The sequence below is a fragment of the Malus sylvestris genome, chromosome 16 (assembly GCF_916048215.2).
Source record: "Malus sylvestris chromosome 16, drMalSylv7.2, whole genome shotgun sequence".
Taxonomy (NCBI): domain Eukaryota; kingdom Viridiplantae; phylum Streptophyta; class Magnoliopsida; order Rosales; family Rosaceae; genus Malus; species Malus sylvestris.
Genome location: NC_062275.1, coordinates 10,359,432 through 10,376,505, shown reverse-complemented (window position 1 = coordinate 10,376,505; position 17,074 = coordinate 10,359,432). Strand labels below are relative to the sequence as shown.

At 41.0% G+C, this 17,074-nt stretch overlaps 1 long non-coding RNA gene and 1 pseudogene across 1 annotated transcript; one reads left to right on the top strand and one right to left on the bottom strand.

Moving 5' to 3' along the window:
• LOC126608629 (uncharacterized) overlaps positions 1-17,074 on the top strand; it is a 61,408-nt pseudogene that overhangs the window by 22,102 nt on the left and 22,232 nt on the right.
• LOC126608641 (uncharacterized) lies at positions 4,134-5,032 on the bottom strand. The gene is made up of 3 exons (XR_007617930.1): positions 4,936-5,032; positions 4,531-4,594; positions 4,134-4,296 (listed from the first exon to the last, which is right to left on the bottom strand). It is a non-coding gene; the product is annotated as an uncharacterized LOC126608641 (long non-coding RNA).

The window sequence follows — 17,074 nt, the reverse complement described above, 5'->3', positions numbered from 1 at the left end:
ATAGTAGAAATGCATATATGTAAAGCAGGATTTATTGATTATGTTTTATGAAAAGTTTTATAAGATATTATGCTTACTTAGAATATTTTGGAATACCATATTTTCTATCGAACCCATGTTCTTTGTAGGGTTTCTGATGAATGACGATATACTATTTAGAACATGTTTTCACACCATTCTTTATCGTATAGATGATGGATGACTTTATACAATGAAGATGCTTTTGAAATATATGTACCTATGTTTTAGAAAGACTATGTTCAATGGTTTTGTGTGCATCAAGTGGTCACTGTATTGCCTTCGGGGCGAGCGTGTGTAGGGCACTGTTTTGTGCACATCAAAGATACTTACAACGCCATTCTCTTTTTTCTCTTCTTTCACATAATTGACCTTCTCATCAAGTCTGATGTTTGGAGCTCTACATTCCCAAGCATAATGCCCAAACTTTGACAATTATAACATTGAACTTGAGATTTTCATACCTTAAGTTTGAGCATCCTCCTCCATGACCTTTTGGTAAACTTTCTCTTCTTTCGTAGTTGTTATGGTTGTTGAAGTTCCAACCACGTCCACGCCCATGTTCACGTCCACGACCTCGGCCACGACTTCTTCCGTACTGGCTTCTTTCTTATTTGGCTGGACATGCGTCTTGGGGAGCTGCTCATCATTTCCTTGCCTCTTTTTATGTTTCTCTTCATATGCTTGTAGCGAACCCATTAATTGCTCTATACTAATTTCTTCCAAGTTTTTAGTTTCTTCAATTGTCACGACAATGTGCTCGAACTTGGGGTCCAACGAGCGTAGTATCTTCTCCATAATTCTAACATCTTCTAACTTTTCTCCGTTTCTTTTAATTGATTGGAAACGGCTAAGACTCTTGAGAAATAATTAGAGATTGACTCAGACCCTTTCATTTGTAGAGATTCGAACTCACCTCTTAATACTTGAAGACGAACCTTTTTCACTTGTTCGGCTCCTTTGTAAGAGGTTTGAAGCTTCTCCCATGCTTGCTTGGCAGAGGTTGCACTCGAGACCTTCTCAAAGCCATTGTCATCTAATGCTTGGTAGATGAGGTAGAGAGCCTTCTTGTCTCTCTTTCCTGAATATTTCAAACTCTCATTTTGGGGTTGGGACAGAGTAGCTTCATCTTCTGGCTCAATGTAGCCTTTCTCCATGACTTCCCATACATCATGTGCTCCCAAAAAGGCCTTCATTTTAATACTCCAATTATCGAAGTTGTTGTTGTCGAGCACTGGAACTTGGAAGGCTGCCATAGTTTTGCTAGCCATAGCTCTGGTACCATTTTGTTGGGGTTTAAAAATGCTTCACTACTTTGGAGATGTTTATCTCACAAAGAAGAGTATGACGCAACGGAATTTGATAGGCAAGAAAAAGAAAAAACACTCAAAGTATTACACAAATTTTATTCTCACACAAACTTAGTACAAGAGGAAACACTCACTCTTAGAAGCTTTGTTACTTCTTCTCACTTCTTACTCCTCACTTCACTCTTTTTCTCACTCCTCTCTTGGTTGTTACATCACATAGCTTAGCACCTCACCTATTTAAAGGCAAGGTTTGCCAACTTTGGCATTGCTAGAACTTTCTAGCTAATGCTTAACAACCACACATTTTTACAAGATTCTAGATCTTTCCACAAAAAGCCTTAGATATTTATGCATGCATTCCACCAACTTGAACTTTGCTAGAACTCTGTAGCATGTGCATGGATCTTTCTTTGTGTATGGGCCGGATCAATTGTCTTGGGTCAAGACAAGATTACAATTCAACACGGATATCTCATGGAAGACGTGTATTTGGAGCGGACATTTTTGTTTGTAAAGAAAGAAGAATAGGAAATGGAGAGCGTCTATCAATGATCAAGGATGCTGTTAAGTGCAAGCATGTTTGGAAGGTTGAGAAATTTTCAATGTTAGATGCTGAGAGTTAATACTCACAACTCTTAATTGCTGAAGACCAGAAATCGTATCTCCAATAGGTTTTCAATTTACTATCTTATCAATACATTTTCTTTGCTGAAGTCAATTTTCAGCTAACTGAAAAGAGATGGATATACTTTAAGAGGTTTGAACTACATATGCAATTTGTACGTACATAATGTTTACATTATCCCTTAAGGTGTCAAGTTGTAGTTTTGCTTCTAATGTAAAAAACTGCTCCTTTTTATTAAACTTGAAAGGTTAATGGAATCTTGAAATGTTCTCATATACCTCTTCTGATGGTCGCTGGAGGAAGATTCAGCTCTGTCCGAAAGGAAATTATGATGGGAAGGGTACTCATATTTCACTTTACTTGGAATTGGATGGTTTAGAAGACCTTCGTGATTCTAAAGTGTTTGCTGAGTTTTCCCTGCGCATTGTAGATAAATCCCTTCCTTGAACAAGTCTTCTGAAGGTAAATTTGTCCTCTTTCAAGTTTAATTATGTATATAGTCCCATATACCATGAGGATTTATTCCGTGCCCGTGTAGCTAGCCGCTGGTTCAGTGCCGCGGATTAAAGTTTTGGTTGGTCTTGTTTCATTCCATTGGACACTTTCAAACATGCAGGCAAGGGGTTTTTGTTGAATGACACTTGCATACTGGAGGCAAATGTCACTGTCCTCGGAGCTGCAAAAGCACTGCAATCTGCTTGTCTTCAGCTTCAATGTTGCTAAAATGATGTTAACTGACTTATGAATATGAATGAAAGTTCTGCGTCCACAATATGGTTTGTACTAAATGTGGCGATTCTATAGAACCCTAGAGCAGCAATCCTTTCCCACCAGATGACTTGTGGTTGAAAGGCATTTTTATCTTTGGATTTATGTTGGGCTCAAGTTTGTGCTTTTGTTTCAAAAATGATTGAAATGCATTTTTTGCTCAAAAATATGGTTGAGTGCCAAATATATCGAGTCTTGACCAGTAATGTCATACGACTAACATCTCTTGTCTATAGCCGAAACTTTGTTTTGCTTGTGTAATCTTAACTTCCTTGACAATGCTAAACCGTAAACATTTTTCAGTTTAATAAGAAATAAAATTGCAGAATATGTGTTTTGAAGCACCTAAAACCAGGTGATGGATACATTTTCAATGAAAAAAGGCAACCTTTTGAAGCAAAGCATGACGATTCTATCCTTTTTTTTTCTTCACAAACAATAGCGTTGCTAGGTTCAATTGTTAGTGTTCAGGGGGAGGGGATGGGTAAAGATCAAACCCCCACCAAGGTGCATAGGCATGATTGCTTTCTGCCACTGCAGTAAAGCATCATCTGCAACATTTATATCCTTTAAAGCTTTCTAGTTAGGAATAACACCTATATTTTTCCTTACAAGCAGGTGATGGATACCTTTCAAATGAAACAATGGCAACCCTTTTGAAGCAAAGCATAACATTTCTATCCTTAAAAGCTGTCAAGTTAGGAATAATACACCTTTAATTTTTCCTTATAAGCAGGAAAACATATTTGGTTCTAGAACAGAAAACCCGGTTGAATCCTTTGTAACTTGTATTGAATTATCGGAAAATCAAGTTTGTTGATATGACGAGTCTCAACTTCGATGACCAAGATGGTAAGATACTTTACCTGTTTGCTTGAGTGTGTTGAAGTTGGAAATTAGTACCTAATGTACACGTTTCTTTTCAGGGATACTGAGAACTATTTCGGATGCACCACCAACCCATTACACATTAAAAGTACAATCGATGTCGTTGCTCACCAAACATAACTTGGAGAAATATGAATCTGGGGACTTTGAAGCCGGAGGATACAAATGGTACAATCCTTTCTCTCTATTTCTGAGCATAGGTTCTTACTGTTCCTTTTCTCATAAGCTTTGCGTTAATTGCTAGTGTTTACTTCTTTTTTTGGAGCTGCGTTGGAGTACTATAAATTGTTGTTTTGTTGCAGGAAACTGGTTTTCTATCCGAATGGAAACAAGAACAGGAATGTGAAAGAGCACATCTCTCTCTACTTGGTAATGTCTGGAGCAACTGCTCCCCATATTTCTTCGGAAGTGTATGCTGTTTTCAGGTTTTTTATTCTCGATCAGAACAACGGCAATTACTTCGTTCTTCAAGGTACCATTTCTTTCTTTTAACTCAACGAATAAAAAGGGCTTATAGTTCTCATACTAGTCATAGTGCCCGCGCGTTGCTGCGGGTGTTATAAGTGTGTAAAACATGTAAATAGTTGGACATTAAAGTACAAAATATAGAACAAAATTAGTGTTTTCAATATCTAAGTCTCTGTCAAAATGATCTTGGATCTTCAGCTCATGATGTAAACCTGGGTACTAAAACAATGTAAAATATTGTTAACATCCTCTTCGGTTCTATAAAATCAGAAAAAGAAAATTTGCACAGAAAACCCATTTTGATATTCATATTTAATTATAAACTCACATCATGTGACATTTTTCAGATGCAAGAAAAAAAGAAGAACAAATGAATTCCCACGAAGGTACGTCTTAAAAAAAAAAAATTAATTCTACAACAAAACCCAAAAGCAAGCACCCAAAGTTTCTCACCTTAAGCACAAATGTCTTCCAAAGCTGCAGACAAAAGTTCCAGAAAAATAAAAACCTGAATCCCCTGAAATTCAAAAGAAAACCTGATTATACACCCACATGCAAAACCCGATGACACAAAAAAAAAAAAAAAAACCAAAAAGTGAGAGAAGAGAAACAATTTCAACAGAAAATCCATTTACAATCCATCTGTCAAGAGCCATAACACAACCTAACTAAAAAACTCACGGATTAAAAGTTTCTCCCTAAAAACCCCATCTCTGTCATCAAATGAAAACTCCGAAAACAACAACCCATTTAAAATTGAACCCAAAAATATTAAAAGCTTCTAACATCTAAAATTGAACAGAACACAATCATACAGTTGCATAAAAAAGTTTTAGATGCAAGATTAGAAGAACTGACCACAAAACTATCCACTTTAAGACCAACAGAGGCGAAGAGAGGAGAGAGTAGATGGCTACAAACGAAGATAAGCAAAAGAAATGGGAAAAAAAAAGGACCAAAAGCAGTGAAAAGGAATCACTGCAGAAAGTAGGAAAGAAAAGGATCCAGACAAAAATGTTGAAGGGCAAAGTTGAAATAACAAAAAAGAAGCAGGGGTGAAAATGGAAGAACACTGTTACTTTCACTGTTCATGAACAGTGTTCCACCCGTTTGGGTTTTAGTATATATAGAATATATAATATATATGTGAAACAAAGTCTAAGCCAAGCATAAGCAGCCGAGAGCACCAAATGAGGGCAAAGCTGTAAATTTACTATTCTAAACAGGGAAAAAAGCCTCAGACTTAGCAGGAGTGAAGGGCAATCACGTCAAAACACTGTTATAGAACAGTACCACCCGGTTTGGGTTTTAGTATATATAATAATTTGTGAAGCATCGTTTCATTTTCCAATCTTTTTAAAATATGCATTGCTCAGAACCAAAGGAAAGGCGGTTGCATGGGATGAAACTCGATTGGGGATTCGATCAATTTCTCTCCCTCAAAGCTTTCACTCAAGCTTCAAATGGATTTCTCATAGATGACACTTGTGTTTTGGGAGCAGAGGTCTTTGTTTCTAAAGAGAGAAGCAAAGGCAAAGGAGAGTGTTTATCATTGGTAAGCAAAGGCAAAGGAGAGTGTCTATCATGGGTAAAGGATACTATTATGTACAAGAATACTTGGAGGATTGACAACGTATCAAAGCTAGATGCGGAATCCTATGACTCAAAAACATTCATTGCAGGAGACCAGAAATGGTATATAACACTAAACTTGTCAGACTTCGCTCTTGGTATAAGAAATTTCTCTCGAAGATATCGAAAACTTAAGCGCAGTTTATCTGAAAGTGTTGTAAATGTGATGGTGGTTGTTGCAGGAAGATGCAGCTCTATCCCAAGGGAAAGGGCAATGGAGTTGGAACCCATCTTGCTTTTTTTTTTTTTTTCTGGCGTTAGCCGAGCCAAAATCTTTTCCTCCTGGCTGTCAAATATATGCAGAGTTTACCCTACGGATCCTAGACCAGAAGTATGGCCAGTATCATATCTCCAGTAAAGGTAAAGATTTTGCCTAATCCTACTGCTACATAATAATACGAGCAAAAAGGATTAGAACATCTAACAAACATTCAATTAAGGGTGTTTGGAATAAAATCTGAACTTTGGGCCAGAGAGAAAGCCGGCCGCCAGGAGATTCCTGCGACGAACAAAGGGTGGTTTTATTGCCGCCATCATGCTAAAATTCCCACCATGAAAGACGATGAGACTCTAGTTCTTGGAGGTCTTTGAGTCGTGATGGCTTACCATGTTGGTGATACTTATTGTTGAACCTACGTTCAGTGGAAAGCCAATATCGAGAATTTCTTATTGCAACCTACTGAAAATGTTCACAATTAGTCAGTAGCGAAAGATTTTAGGGTTTAATTCGTTTTGGGATTCGGGTAGCCCAATCAGTCATCCTCACAGTCCATTTTCTGAAAACATTCGAGTGTTTCTTCAAGAATGTACTGAACTTGAAGACTGCAGTGTCTGGGGCATTCCCATTTGGTGCACTCTTGAAATGTTGAAACTCGTGTTGAACTTCTAGTATTTAGCAGAAAGTAATTGAATGTTTTCAGCAACATGACAATAAACCGTATATAGACAACAATTTAATATGTTTAGTGTCATCCAGTTCTATCTTTTATTAAAAGTTTGTAACCAACTCTATTTGCATGTTTTACTCTTGTGGAAATAGACTCTTTGCAACGTAAGAGTAAAGCTGTTGAACTGAGAATCCTTTTTGTTGATTGCAGCAAATCACTGGTTCAGTGTCTCAAATTCGATGAAGGGATGGATGAGATTTACTACTCTGGGATCATTCAACCAGGCACACATTGTGTTGTATGATACTTGCATTGTGGAGGAAGACGTCACTATCCATGGAATTACTGATGTACTGTAGCTAAATAGTATAATAGTACAAAATTCCTGCTATGTGAAACTTTGGGGGTGTAAAATAGTAAAGCTAGTCGAATAAGGTGTTGAAAACACATTCATTTCACTTGTGAATACCATTGTCTCGTTTGTGACTACATGGTGAATAAATACATCATTGTCTGCTCTTCGTATACCTTTCTTTGACTACTACAAAATGGAGTTATTGTGTCATTAGGTGATGTCGCTTTAATATAATATAATGGCGGACAAGACATTTACGACACCTACTGAACATGACGTCAGATTTACTATCGCTTGTAAGCATCATAAACTGTCTATGTCGCTTTTAACCTACATAAACATTTAATGTCGCTTGTAAGTTATAACCGACATACATTTTAATAATTTTTAAATAATGGTGTCGCTTTAAAAAAAATAGTGTCGCTTTTAAGCGACATAAAGTATTGGTGTCGCTTTGAACCGATGCAATGTTTTCTTATTTCCACGCAACTTGCAATCACTATCATGTCTATCAGGCTTGCTTCGGTTTGAACCGAGGCAGAATTTTCTTATTTCGACTCCATTTTCATTAAGTCTGTTAGGCTCATGTCGGTTTTAACCGACGCATTTTTTTCCTATTTCGACGCCACTTGCCTTTTAGTAAGTGTGTCAGACTACTTGACTTAATGTCGGTTTTAACCGACGTGAAGTCCAAATATTTGGATGCCAAGTGAGTTTCAATCAGTGTATCAGAGAAAAGCAGCAATATAGCTCAATATATTGGGGTAACAATGTAGTCCTTATTTCTCATCTCTAAACCCTTTTTGAAAACCTGTATTTACGTAACTTTTTTACAAAATTTCTTCTTCTTGAAATGGGCAGTGGCCGAACGGGCAATATTCCCCAGAGGGCTCATCTCCTCCCTCCTGTGACACGCCCCGATCCCGATATTCCCCGAATACCAGGATAGGCACGTGCTGGCCGACACCCAAGGGTGACGAAAGCCATTTATTGAGTGCAAATGCGAAAAACAAGGAATATATAAGGTTTATAAATAAAAGAATAAAGAATATGCATTTAAGGAACGTGTTCAGAGCACACATCTAATCTAGAACACTAAAAGAATAATATAAAATTGAATGAATAAAAGAATGGGTCCTACAGCGAAGGACTCGAAGATACCGATATGGAAGTGCCTGGACGCCGGGATTGTATGCCTCAATTCTAAGCCCTGAAGGGGGCGCAAAACAAACATGAGTGGACCAATTTGATATATATATATATATATATATATAATAAAACAGTTATCAACGTACTAACCCCCAGGTTTTATGAAAACACATATCTAATGATAAACATAGGTTTTTCGAAACCTAGCATGATGTGCAGTATCTCAAATCATAACTTGTATATATAATAATCACTAGTGAATTGTCTGATAACCCCCAGGCCCCATGCCGGCTCCCCGTCTCTGAGCAGACAGTCAGAGGAAAATACACTTCAGGCCCCATGCCGGCTCCCCGTCCCTGTGCTAAATAGCCAGATGAAACACACTCCAGGCCCTATGCCAACATCAAACCGTCGCCCGGGACGGACCGGAATCTATCCCTATGTCCCGTAGCGAAAAGGACCACTAGGTAAGTACAAAACCATTGAACATATATATATTGAAAAACCACTTCATAGTATAAAGTCATCCATCATCTATACTATAAAGAGGTGTTCGAAACATGTTCTAAATATCATATCGTCATCCATCAGATATTCTATAAGAACACGGGTTATAGGAAAAATAGTAATAATACAAAGTAGCCTCAGTAAGCATGTTATCTCACAAAACGTTTCATAAAACGTAATCATCAAATCATGCTTTTCATGTATGCATTTCTACTATAAAACATGCATTTTAGAAGGGGTCCACTCACAGTACTTCGCCGTCGAAAGTCACGCAGCTAGCGATGACAAAAACGCCACTATAATTGCCCCTAAACACATAAAGGGGTCCAATTAATAAAACTCTAGCATAACAATTGAATTTGGGAAAACGGACGTCGGAAACGGATTTAGAACGTCGAATTACCCTAAGAAGGGTCCCGGACGAAAACCCGAAAAGTCAACCCTAAAGTCAACGTTGACCGGGGGTCAACGGTCAAATTAGGTCTAACAGGTTTTAGGCTTGAAATCTGGATTAGGGTTTAGGTTTAGGTTAAATAGGATTAGGATCTATTGGGTTTTGGAATTCTAAGGTTTTTGGGTTAAAAGGGTTTTGGGTGAAAATTGATGGTTTGGGCTACACAACCAACACACACATACACTACACAAACACACACACACGGGGCCTGCACACACCCACTGTGCAGCCCAAAACACACCTCACACACATACATAACATACATACATGCACAGCATGCATATATACAACACGCACACACACACTAAACGCGCGCGCGCACACACACACACACCAATTAACATACACACACACACGGGCTACATGCCCACATAAACCACAAAGGCCCTAAGGCCTCATAAACAGGCTGGGCTTGGCAGGAAAGGCCCAAAGGCCCAAAGGGCTTGGTGGGTCGCCGGACCCAATGGGAGAGGAAGCCGGAATTCGGCCGGGAAATGCACAATCTTTAAACGGCCATAACTTTATCAAAACTCAACGAAATCAAGCGAGACAAAAACGAAAGATGTAGCCCTCGAAGAGAAGAAGATAATGGTACCTCACACGACGTCTAACTCGCCGTTTTTTGGCCGGAAAACGCATCGAAAGCCGTCGGACTCGCCGGAAACTGGGTAAGATTCAAATGAGTATAACTTCTTCAATACTCAACTAAATTGAGTGAAACCAAAAGGAAAGTTGTAATACTCGACAAGACGAAGAGATTGATACCTTGCACGCCGGCCAACTCGCCGTGGTTTGGCCGGAAATGGCCTCGAAAGGCGTCGGTTTGTGTCGGAGCTCGAGTACTGGTTTTTGCTGTCCTCGCAGCAACTGAGAGAGAGAGAAAACGAACTGATGATGATGATGACGACGCCGTTGACGTCGGAGATGGTGGTGTGGTGATGGGTATGTGCTCATGGGAGGACGAGAAAGAGAGAGACGAGGGAGAGAGAGCTCGGGTGAGTGAAGAGCGAACTGAGATAGGGAAGAGGGAGACCGGGAAACACACAATAAATAAAACAAGGTGGGCCCCACGGGCTCACCAATTAAGGCTTTAAAAACAATTTTTAAATATAAAAAGGGTTGGGGTGTTTCATCCTGTGTATGGAGCGTCATCTTTTAGCAGCTCAAAAACTTCCCGTGCTACCAGTTTCCGTTTGCCATCTTTCACGAACCCTTCCCATACCAATTACGAGCCAAGTGTTCCTCCTTATTATGGAGATAGCAGTTCCATCGGTACAGCTCCACCTACTCCTAATTCAACCTATGATAATCAGGTATGCAAACTTCTCAGTTGCCACCTCTAAATACTGTTTTGATGGGTTTGTAGCGCTCTTGAGGGTTAACAGTTTATATGGTGATGAACAGGTTTGTTGTTAGACCCCACATCGCCTAAGGGAGTGGATCTTCTATGCCTTATATGTACATACCCACCTCTTATGGCACGAGGCATTTTGGGGACTCACTAGCTTCGGGTTCCATAGGAACTTCAAAGTTAAGCGAGAAAAAGGCCAGAGCATTCCCAGGATGGGTGACCCCTCGGGAAGTTCTCGTGTGAGTTCCTAGAAACAAAACTGCGATGGCCTGGTTGGGGTCCAAAGCGGACAATATCGTGCTACGGCGAAGTAGAGCCTAGGATGTAATGGGGGCCGGGTTGGGATGTGACATTTGCCCCATTTGCCTTACGAATCCGAAAGACATGGCCTTTGGTTGCGGGCATCAAGTACATTTTTTAACTATAGTTTCAAGATGAGTTGAGACGATCATATTTTTAGTACCTTATGAAAAAAACTGGGGTGAAAAAAAAGGCGTAAAAGAACTGGCGTGGAAGAAGAAATGGGAGAAGAAGCAGGATTGAAAGGGGAAGGAAGGAAAAGACTTTTTGTATGCCATAATCACCATTTAATTTCAACCTTTTTTTTTATTATTGGTTTATTAAATGGTTTTTAATTTAAATAGAATTCTAATTGATTTAAATGATGTGGTTGTTTATATCAGAAACTCCGCCTGTGTAAGTTTATCTTACATTGCCGGTCCCAAGCCCGGATAAAGGAGGAGGGGGAGGGCGTCAGGTAGTCGACAGCCGGCACTCCATGATTACGTCGAATCCTTATGAAAATGAATCCAGAACGAAATCGCGCTAAAGCTAGGGCGTCACCCGTAAGTGGCGCGCTGTGTGGCCCGAGCACAGTGATAAGTGAGCAAGGGTCGCTGTATCTTCATCGGCACCCGGATGCAGTGTTAAATGAGCAAGGGGGCTATAGAAACGTTTTTTCGAACGACTCCACTCAAAGTTGTTTGGGAGCATATGCTCCTATCAACTTTACACGGGACACACAGAAGAAGTACTTTGATCCTATTAGACGGGGGATGGTGAAGAAGCTAGGACAGAAGGGTAGAGTTCAAGAGAGCAAAATGCGTTTAGGAATGTGGAATATAGGAACCTTGACGGGAAAATCTATGGAAGTAGTGGAAGTTATGGTGAGGAGAAGGATTAATATTATGTGCCTACAAGAAACTAAGTGGGTTGGTCGTAAGGCAAATGATCTAGAAAACTCAGGGTTTAAACTATGGTATTAGGGCACAAATAGAACGAGAAACGGTGTTGGCATCATCGTGGACAAGACCTTGACACAAGATGTTGTAGATGTCAAGAGGGTAGGAGATAGAATCATGGCAATCAAGATTGTAAGAGGACAAGAATTTATCAATGTGATTAGTGCGTACGCACCTCAAGTAGGGTTGGATACGAGTTCGAAGGAGAAATTTTGGGAAGACCTTGGAGACTTGGTGCAAGGAATTGCTCAGACGGAGAAGTTATTTATAGGAGGAGATTTAAATGGACACGTGGGCATGGAGACAGGCAACTATGGAGGTTTTCATGGTGGCCATGGTTTTGGGGAGAGAAACGAGGATGGGGAAGCTATCTTGGATTTTGCAATGGCATATGATCTCTTCTTAGCCAACACCTTCTTTAAGAAGAGAGAAGAACATGTGATCACCTACAAGAGTGGGTCGTCAAAAACACAAATAGATTTTCTTCTAATGAGGAAAGGGGATCGTATAACTTGTAAGGATTGCAAAGTTATACCAGGAGAGAGCGTGGCTAATCAACATCGCTTGTTGGTGATGGATGTACATATCAAAAGAGTAAGACAAAAGAACAAGACTTGGAAGTGCCCAAGGACTAGATGGTGGAATCTAAAAGAAGAAAAACAAGCAATTTTCAAAGAGAAGGTAATCACCCAATGTGTGTGGGATAGAGAGGAGGAAGCTAGCCAAATGTGGGATTTCATGGCTAGTTGTATCCGAAAAGTAGCAAAAGAGGTATTAGGAGAGTCCAAGGGCTTTGCCCCACACCAAAAGGAATCTTGGTGGTGGAATGAGGAGGTACAAACAAAGGTGAAGGCTAAGAAGGAATGTTGTAAAGCCTTATACAAGGAGAGGACTGATGAAAATGGTGAAAGGTATAGAAAAGCGAAGCAAGAGGCGAAGAAAGCTGTCAGAGAAGCTAAGTTAGCGGCTTACGACGATATGTATAAACGACTAGATACCAAAGAAGGAGAGTTGGATATCTATAAACTATCTAGAGCAAGGGAAAAGAAGACAAGGGACCTAAACCAAGTGAGGTGCATCAAGGATGAGGATGGAAAGGTTCTTGCTACAGAGAACGCGGTTAAAGACAGATGGAGAGGTTATTTTCATAATCTTTTCAATGAAGGACATGAAATGAGTGCTTCTTTAGGGGAGTTGAGTAACTCAGAAGAGTGTAGAAACTACTCTTTTTATCGTCGAATCCGGAAGGAAGAAGTGGTTGTAGCTTTGAAGAAGATGAAGCATAAAAAAGCAATAGGCCCAGACGATATACCAATCGAAGTGTGGAAACTTTTAGGAGAGACAGGTATAACATGGCTCACTGACCTTTTCAATAGGATTTTGAAAATGAAGAAGATGCCAAATGAGTGGCGAATGAGCACTTTGGTGCCTATCTACAAGAATAAGGGCGACGTACAAAATTGCATGAACTATAGGGGTATTAAGCTAATGAGTCATACAATGAAGCTATGGGAGAGAGTCATTGAGCATAGATTGAGGCAAGAGACACGGGTTTCGGACAACCAATTCGGGTTCATGCCAGGGCGCTCAACCATGGAGGCAATCTATCTCTTACGAAGATTGATGGAAAGATATAGAGATGGGAAAAAGGATTTACACATGGTCTTTATAGATTTGGAAAAAACGTATGATAGGGTCCCAAGAGACATTCTTTGGAGGATTTTAGAGAAGAAAGGAGTACGAGTAGCATATATCCAAGCTATAAAGGATATGTATGAAGGAGCAAAGACTGCCGTAAGAACTCATGAAGGACAAACCGAAAGCTTTCCCATAACTGTAGGATTACATCAAGGCTCATCCTTAAGTCCTTACCTTTTTGCGTTGGTAATGGATGAGTTAACACGACATATTCAAGATGATATTCCTTGGTGTATGCTTTTCGCAGACGATATAGTGTTGATAGATGAAACTCAGGAAGGGGTAAATGCAAAGCTTAACCTTTGGAGAGAAGTGTTGGAATCTAAAGGTCTTCGCCTAAGCCGATCAAAGACAGAATATATGGAGTGCAAGTTCAGTGCAAATGGAGGCCAAAACGAGTTAGGGGTGAGGATCGGAGATCAAGAAATACCAAAGAGCGACCGTTTTCGTTACCTAGGATCTATCTTGCAAAAGAACGGAGAATTAGATGGAGATCTCAATCATAAAATACAAGCTGGATGGATGAAGTGGAAGAGTGCATCCGGCGTGTTGTGTGACCGCCGTATGCCACTGAAGCTCAAGGGAAAATTTTATAGGACGGTAATAAGGCCGGCGATGCTGTATGGCACAGAATGTTGGGCGGTGAAACATCAACACATACACAAAATGGGTGTAGCGGAGATGAGGATGCTTCGTTGGATGTGTGGGCACACGAGAAAGGATAAGATTAGGAATGAGGATATCCGGGGAAAAGTAGGAGTAGCCGAAATTGAAGGAAAGATGAGAGAAAATCGGTTACGGTGGTTTGGACATGTGCAAAGAAGGCCTACTGACGTTCCGATTAGAAGATGCGACTATGGGACAGAGGTTCAGGGCCGAAGGGGTAGAGGAAGACCTAGGAAAACTTTGGAAGAGACTCTAAGAAAAGACTTAGAGTACTTGGATCTAACGAAGGACATGACACAGGATCGAGCACAATGGCGTTCTAAGATTCATATAGCCGATCCCACTCAGTGACTTGGATTTTCCAAGTCTCCAACCGAGAAGTTTTCCTCACTCGGGAAATTAAGGGAACACTACCCTAACCTACATGCTCCACTCAGAAAGCTTCAACATACAAGCTTTAACAAAAGAAAATTCAAAGAACTTAGCGAAGAAGGCTTTGGTGTATTTAACACAATACGTTGAAATGAAGGAAAGCTTATTTATTGATATCCCCGATAAGCTACAAATATGTACATATACATGAGTCAAAATAAGCACACAAGAGGGAGCCTTCACAAAGGTTGCTTAGGAGAAGTCTCAGCAGTCGGTAGAGCCCCAGAAAGAGAAGGCACCGGAGGGGGATCATTTGGAGCCTCAGTACTGGACAGAACCCTAGAAGGATGAGGCATCAGAGGTTGATCATTTGGAGCTTCATTACGCGGTAGTACAGCCCCAGAAGACGAAGGCAATAAATGCCTTTGGAACAAACCCACAAATCTCTGATGATCAAGTAAAACCTGACCATCAGTTTCCTTCATCTGGTCAAGCTTCCTCTTCATGTTTGTAGCATAGTCATGTGCGAGCCGGTGCAACTGTTTATTCTCATGCTTGAGCCCTCTAATCTCCTGTTTGAGACTCATCACTTCAGCCACCAATGATTCAACTTGGCGGGTTCGAGCAAATAGGCGTTGGGCCATATTAGACACAGAACCTGCACACTGAACACTGAGAGCCAGCGAATCCTTAACAGCTAACTCATAGACCGTTTGGAAAGTAGTCTGTTATCTTTGGGAGTGAGAAGGTTCCTGGCCACCACCGCAGCGGTCATATCATTCTTCATCACGGAATCCCCAACGGTAAGAGGACCAGTAGGGGAGACGAAGGATGGGCGCCATATGTTGTCTGGAGAAGGCGGGGCTGCCTCTTCAACAAGGTTCAAGTCAAAACGACGGTCGGAGGGGCCAGACATTTTCAAAGGTGTTGAAGAGAGAAGAGGTCGGACAAATCAAGATCTTAGAAGTGCAAGAATGAAGCTTCTACTGGTGGAGATTCAAGTGTGCTTTGGAACTTAATGCCAGCCCCTATAAAAATCTGCACTCGACGAAGCTTCAGAAATCGAAGAGGCGCCTGCTCAGAAATCGAAGAGGCGTTTGCTTTCTCAAAAGCTGGGCTGCTTAGAGATCACGAGGGTTGATCTCAGAAATCGAAGAGGCGTTTGCTTTCTCAAAAGTTGGGCTGCTCAAAGACCACGAAGGCCGATCTAAAAAATCGAAGAGGCACTCGCTTTCTCAAAAGCTGGGCTCCCCAGAGACCACGAGGGCCGATCTCAGAAATCGAAAAGGCACCTACTTTTCCAGCCTTTTCCAGCCTTGTCAGCACCTGTCACACGCACACTCAGTTTTGCGGAAATTATGGGCATTCTGTCAAAGACTTCTGGGGAAGTAGAAAACACATGAATCTTACTGTTCAATCACCCACTTCCCACACGCAACAATAGCTCATGGGTACCACAGATAACTTTGCCAAAGTTCTCTGCCAAAGTTAAGCACGTGAAGCTTGCAGCTCCCACTACATCGCTCTGACCAAGAAGGGTAAAAGAATAGCAAAGAAACAGCACTAACAAAGTTTAGACCCATAAATTTTGAAGGTCTAGCTACCATATTATTACCCACAAGGGTAAAGGAACAGTACCACTGCTGGATAATTGGAAAGTCCCTGTGTGTCAACCTCTGTGCTTCGTGGCAAGGTAGACTAGCAAACATGCCCAACCTTTACTCACATTCGAGAAAACACTCCCAATAAGATTGCTTGCTCCAAAATCGAAGAGGCACCGTCCTCCGAATCTCAAGAGCCAGACTCCCAACATGACTACTTTCTTAAAAATCGAAGAGAGGGTAAAGGAACAGTACCATTGCTGGATAATTGGAAAGTCCCTGTGTGTCAACCTCTGTGCTTCGTGGCAAGGTAGACTAGCAAACATGCCCAACCTTTACTCACATTCGAGAAAACACTCCCAACAAGATTGCTTGCTCCAAAATCGAAGAGGCACCGCCCTCCGAATCTCGAGAGCCAGACTCCCAACATGATTACTTTCTCAAAAATCGAAGAGACACTGCTCCCCGAATCTCGAGAGCCAGACCCCCAGCATGATTGCTTTCTCAAAAATCGATGAGGCATCGTTCTCCGAATCAATCGAAGAGGCGCTCGCTTTCTCAAAAGCTGGGCTGCTCAGAGACCACGAGGGCCGATCTCAGAAATCGAAGAGGCACCTACTTTTCTAGCCTTGTCAGCACCTGTCACACGCACACTCAGCTTTGCAGAAATTATGGGCATTCTGTCGAAGACTTCTGGTGAAGTAGAAAGCACATGAATCTTACTGTTCAATCACCCACTTCCCACACGCAACAATAGCTCATGGGTACCACAAATAACTTTGCCAAAGTTCTCTACCAAAGTTGAGCACGTGAAGCTTGCAGCTCCCACTACATCGCTCTGACCAAGAAAGGTAAAAGAATAGCAAAGAAACAGCACTAACAAAAGTTTAGACACATAAATTTTGAAGGTCTAGCTACCATATTATTACCCACAACTGTAAAGGAACAGTACCACTGCTGGATAATTGGAAAGTCCCTGTGTGTCAACCTCTGTGCTTCGTGGCAAGGTAGACTAGCAAACATGCCCAACCTTTACTCACATTCGAGAAAACACTCCCAATAAGATTGCTTGCTCCAAAATCGA